This window comes from Vespula pensylvanica, chromosome 13 (assembly GCF_014466175.1).
Source record: "Vespula pensylvanica isolate Volc-1 chromosome 13, ASM1446617v1, whole genome shotgun sequence".
In the NCBI taxonomy this organism is placed as follows: Eukaryota; Metazoa; Arthropoda; class Insecta; order Hymenoptera; family Vespidae; genus Vespula; species Vespula pensylvanica.
The window spans coordinates 1,739,848-1,746,456 of NC_057697.1; the positions used below are offsets into that span (position 1 = coordinate 1,739,848).

The 6,609-nt window shown below is 32.8% G+C and overlaps 1 long non-coding RNA gene across 1 annotated transcript in view; it reads left to right on the top strand.

Annotated features, from left to right (window-relative positions):
• The window catches only part of LOC122633718, a 17,902-nt gene extending 17,305 nt beyond the window's left edge, over positions 1-597 (top strand). Inside the window, exon 4 of the long non-coding RNA XR_006328175.1 lies at positions 219-597. This is a non-coding gene — a long non-coding RNA (uncharacterized LOC122633718). The remainder of the gene's footprint in view (positions 1-218) is intronic.
• Positions 598-6,609: the final 6,012 nt, after the last annotated feature.

A 6,609-nucleotide genomic window follows, 5' to 3' on the forward strand; every position in this document is an offset into this window, starting at 1 on the left:
CAATAAATAATAATAAGAAAAATATTATAACTTTTCGTGATATCATATATTGATCAAACGTTACGACAAATTTCAAGCAACTTATTAATAATAAATAAAACTCTATTTTTTTGCGTATGTACGTATACCATCATCATCATCATCATCATCATCATCGTCGTCGTCGTCGTCGTCGTCGTCGTCGTCGTCGTCATCATGATGGATAACATAATCGAAAGATATATCGAGGCACGATCACAATCGATTCGAATCGAATGGGTGACCGTTTGAAGGCGTCGTCACAGACAATTTAACACCTGAGACACTTAAATGGTTTGTTAACGCATAATAATATCGTTCGTTCGTTCATTCGTTCGGTCTCAAACAGGATACGGGACATTACAATATGGAAATACAGTGCTACCCACGTAACTGAGCCTGTCATTGAAGAGGTGAACGCCAGAAGAGAGAAGCACTCGAGTGCGGCCAATTTGTTCGTTACTCTTGCTTTCGTTAATAACCCATAAGTATAGTCATGGTCATGGTAAACTGCACTTTACAATCGTTTACGAAATTTATACCGAACGTACAACAAACTTCCTTTCCTTTCCTTTCGTTTTCTTTTCTTTTGTTTTCTTTCTTTTCTTTTCTTGTACATAATATTTCTTTTTTTTTTTTTTTTTATGTAAGTACAGTAGAAATAATCAAAGAATGGATTATAAAATTAAAATAAAAACGTTGGAGTTATAAAGTAAATATTTAAGACGTATTTTAAAACACAGCTGTTGTTTATTGGATAATATTTTTAAAAACGTGGAACAATAAATGTAAAGAAAAAAAGAAACTTCATGAATGAATAATAAAGTCCATACAATATATAAAAGTTACTATTGATTATAATTAATTAACTATTGATTATAATATTCGTGTCGCAGAAAAAAAATATAAAGGAAGAAAAAAAATGTGCGAGACGAAGATTACGATAAATTTAGTCACCGAAGAATGATCTCGTTCGACTTCATTCTGTTGTGCATATGTCCTTGAAGACAAATCCGTGAAATTTTTATGCATTACGCGACCACAGGACGGCCTTGAAGAGGAAAGTAAACCCAAGAAAAAAGTCAACTACGCTTGTGTATTTCTCGAAGAAACTTAGTTCGTAAATTTTCGATATTTTGTCAAGGCCGAAATCAAGGATAGAGAAGAATTATTCGAGTAGGATAATCATAGAAATTAGAGTCGAGGAAATCGTGCATCCAACTAAATCCCCTTCTCACTTCCGGCGGTGAGAGTCACTCTGTTGACAAATGGATCCGTGATTTCCTAACAACTAAGGGAAGGTATATAACCAGTGTTCCCACGATTTCCTATTAACTTATATATATATATGTGTGTGTGTGTGTGTGTGTGTATGTATATATATATATATATATTCTTGCAATCTTTTTAATACCATTAATTTTTCTATAACAAATTTTGATACATTTAATAGAATTTAAAATGCATTCATATCGTATGTTAATGAACGTCTAAATTTATATATTTTGATCGAAAAATATTAAAATATATTTTATACAATATGTAATATATATATATATATTTTTTTCATTTATTAAAATAAAAAGTAAAATATACATAAATGAATATATATGAACCGATTGAAATGTTATGAAAATCCATTAAAAAAAAAAAAAAAAACAGAAAATCAAGTAAAAATTTTTCAATAGACATACCTACGCATAGCATATCTAACGATACAAATTTATATAACAAAATATTGAAAACATATATCGTATCGATTTTTCAAACGCGATCAAAAACACATTCCCTAATTCAATCAGTCTAAACCACCGCTTCTCGTCCTGAATGATTCATGATCGGTCAGCCACGTTTTTCTTGTTCCATGTAATTCTTTTTTTTTTTCCTTTTTTTTTCTTTCGATTCTTTCTTTTCTTTTACATAAAAGCAGGAAATTTCTAGTCGCCCCTTTTTCCTCGTACATATTCACGGTATACGTATAAATGTATGTACACACACGCATATATATATATATATATACACATTACAAATACACATACATTCCATTACGTCCCAGGGGTAATTCCTTTCTGGACGAGTAACAGGCATCAACGGTGTAGTGGTGTGTGTATGTAGTTACTGGCCGATATAAATCACCGAAAAACGGTAATTTCCGCGAAAGGGGAAAATCTGGTCGTCGAACGGTGCCATCGGCAACAGTAACAGCGTTGCTAGTGACGAGAACATATTATTGGCCGAACGATAGGTATGTTGTGTGTTTGACCAACGCTCCCGCAGGCTCGTTTGTCCAGCCACTGTATCACTCACACACAGAAAGAGAGAGAGAGAGAGAGAGAGAGAGAGAGAGATACACAGACACATATATATATATAGATATAGACGTCAACCCCGATACAGAGTGTTCCACATAAACTGATAATATCTAAGAGAATAGATCGTATCGTAATTAAAAATCATAAAGCAATAGTATCAAATTAGATCTAATCGAGTTCGATAAGGATCGTTCCAATAACAAAAATATCTATATTCTTCGATCGTTTCTAACGATAATTCTAACGATGGTAACCGTATCTGGTGACATTTTATATGGATCACCTTGTATATGAATATACATATATCTATAAAACCTATACACCGATTAATAGCGTATAGAAACGTAATATGTTTGGTAATACTACCGTATAATATATGTAAATACGTGCGCGTAGAGAAACATAGAAAATTGTACATGTTATATGAATATGTATATGTGTGTATGTATATATCATATATATATATATATATATATACACATATATATATATGAACAATAATATCTACCTAGAGATATCTAAACTAAACGTACACGTATACATTGATGAACATTATTGTGGGTGGTTAGGAGGATGGACACAGTATGAGAGGGTGGCCCAGAGGGTCCTTTATAGATTTGTAGACGAAACCACGATCACTCGACACTGCGTTTGACCACACCCTCGATTGTGCCAAGATTTATGGACAACCCCCTTCCGACCACCACCATCACCACCGTCACCACCACCACCACCACCACCAACTGCCTTCCTACTCTCCACTCCACTCTACCTCATCCTTTACTCTCCATCTCTCTCTTTCTCTCTCTCTCTCTCTCTCTCTCTCTCTCTCTCTCTATCTCTCTTTCTGTCTCTCTCTCTCTCTCTCTGTCTGTCTACTTCTATCTCTCTCTAGCCTTTAGACTATGCTTCTCTAACAGTACCACCCCATATACGAGCGTCAACCAGCCGCCTTGTTACCAATTCCGATCGACAGTTTGGCTTGTAACTACCGTATCGGACCGTACGTATACCGTCGACATGTAGGACCCTCTCTAACTCGTAAACTAAACGCGTAATCTATGTTACTCGCCATTATCTAAATCATTTGTTTATCAATCTCGATATTTTTTAGAATATTGTGATGACACACATTCACACACACATATATATATATATATATATATATATATATATATATGTACTCATGTGTGTTTTAAAAATAATTAATAATGTATGTAAGTCACAGAAATCTTTTTAACTTTTGTAAATTTTGTTTCTTATTGTTTTCTTTTTTTTTTTTTTGTTTCAAAAAGATTTGCATTTTTCGTCCGATTTTAGTATCATTCATTCGCACTCGTTCATCTTGCACGGTAATGGAAATAGGGACGCTATTGAGAATTAGAAGTTTAGATTTTTTTTTTTTTAGGAAATTATTTGGATAATAAATAAATAAATAAATAAATAAAGGATGCAAAGAGGAAAACAAAAAATTTACTCTATCTAAAAATTTGTTTGAGAACGACTTCCTTATTCGAATAATATCCGATCGGATCGTTTTCTTGGTCAGACGGACGGAAATAAATTACGTTAAAAGGAGTCCTTGAAAGTTTGAAAGCACCTTTGAGAAACAGGCATTCTGTTCGAAGGAGGATTCAGTCCAGTGTCTCTTCGGTTGGACAAACGGGATTAGACCGATACTTTTTCGGTCTCGTGGTTTCTTCAGTAAGAAATTGTTGAGAAGGTTGCTGATGTAGTATCGATGGTAGTAATGGTGGTAGTAAGGAGAGTAGAGAGGGTAGGTAGGTAATGGTAAGGATTAAAGGTCCCCGTGAGGAAGAGATTATTTCTTTCAGATAATCCTTGTGTGTGGCATCGTTCACCAGCTGTCGAGAGAAAACGAAACGGCTGTATTATATACATATGTATTATACTGTACTATACATATATATAAATACATATGTATGTATGTATGTATACCTATACTGAATAAACATAAGACAACACACGGTTTTCGTGTTTCAGAAGTTAATCTTGTTTTCAAAATTCTAAGTATCCGATTTCTTTTCTTTTCTTTCTCATTATGTTTTTAACAAATAATATATGTATATATATTCTTTTTGGTATGGAATAATTAATACATTTATCTCGATCGATTAATTTAGATTCGATCAGAATTTTGTCTAACAATCAAACATCTATTCGATCGATCGATTGTTTTTATAGATTAATTATATATATATATATAGCAGTGTGAAATTTTTATTTTTAACGTTTCTATATAAAATTTGAAGAATAATATTTTTTTTGACGAGAGGTCGCCAAATCAAATTTTCATATCTCAGATGATTATTTTGTTAATAAAGAAACGCAGAGAGGTTGGTCGATTCGTTTTACGAATTGATTATTTTATTTCATTATTAATTAATTTCTCTCTTTCTCTTTCTCTCTTTTAATTAAATACAAATCTCTCTTTTAATTAAATACAAATAATTAGACTCTCTCTCCAATTATTCATGAATATTATTTAATTTATATTTTTCTTCTCGTCTATCTTCAAAAATCATATTCTCTCGACGATATAATCATTAATTTCTGATGCGTCATATTTAGGATGTTCCTTTCTATTGACCTTTGACCTGTTCCCCAGCCCTTATGTCAAATCAACGTAACTCTTAAGGGCGCGATATTTTTCCCCTGGTGTTCAACAACAAGCGCCATTTGGCTTACTTCTTTCCCCTTATGGGAAACTACGATCTTAGTGATTAAGATTATCTTCTTCTTTATTAGACTTAATAAGTTTATCTAATTAGCTTCAACATTTCCTTTTCTTTCTTCTCTTTTTTTTTCACAACACCCAATTATTAACAACAATAGTTGTAATAAAATCATTATGTCTATCTTTTAATCCTATTAATTATTTCATTGAACCTTTCAGTGTCACTAATTTTATCTTTTCTCCAAATTCTTCTTAATTGAAAAATTAATTAAAAAAAAAAAATAATAATAATAATAATAATAATAATGTGATGTGAATTGTCTAATGAACAATTATCATTCTAATTCAATTTAATATTATGACCGAAGCTTCGTGAGAAACTCAAGTTACGTATATCATGTAAAGAAAACGCAATATTTTTGCAACAGCCAAGTTACCTAGCTAGCTAGCTAGCTAGCTAGATAGTTAGTTATCTAATCGGTTAGCTAGCTGGAGAAAAAAGGCAAATAAGATAAAATAAAAAAAAAAAAAATAGAAAAAGGACGAAAAGAAGGAAGGATAGAACGATCGAAAGAAGAAGGTTAAAAAGTTTAGCAAGTATAGAGTATATCCTCGATAGTGACGTATCGACAAGGACGACAAGAAGGACAACTTAGGATGTACTTTTTTTTGCTGATCATTCTCCTTACTTTTCAGTCCCTTTTCCAAGGACCTTCTGTCCGATCCTACAATTAATCTGGAATTGGATAGAAGCTGTTACTCTAACAGATACACCCATATATATATATATATATATATATATATATATATATATATATATATATATCTTTTGAGTCTCTCACACTTTCGACATTGAATTGATGAGAAAGAGAAAGAAAATGGTAACGTACCAATTCTTTGGGCAGAAAACAGTCTCTACGTAGTTAAAGTGGTGGGGGAAATGGTGGACAGGGGTTATGGTGGGATGAGAGGAGGTTTCTAGCTAAGAAGGGTGAGGGTGTTCTCGAGCTCACTCAAGCGAACTATAGTGATCACACAGGACATTGAACATCCCGACGCCGAGTGTGCGCCAAATTATAACTTATTTTATGACTTTTTTGCACTGGCCATTTAACCTGCCCCGAAAAAGGAAAGAAAAAGAGTATAGACGTGCGTCCTGTGACCGAATCATCGTCATTCCCCTTTAACCCTCCTCCTCCGCCAACTCATTCCACTTTCTCCAGTTACTCGTTTTCAGGGTGATAAAAGTATATATCTCAGTGAGAAATTTGGAAATGAAATCAGATCGTAATAACTTCCAATTCGTAAGGTTCGACGCCATAAACTTGTACACGTTGTAATTTTTCCATTGACTTGGAAAGTTTTGTCGAGAGATATCAAGAAGAGAGAAAAAGGGGCAAAAATTATTTTGTTTCATACATAGTAAATGTGTGAATGTATACGTGCGTATACGTGTGTATTTTCTTTTTTTTTTCTTTTTTTCTTTTCATACAATAGATCATGGATCCTTACAAGTTTTTCTCAAACCATCTTCTTTTCTTGTAAACGATATGAAAAGTGTTAGAAAAAAAAAAAAAAAAA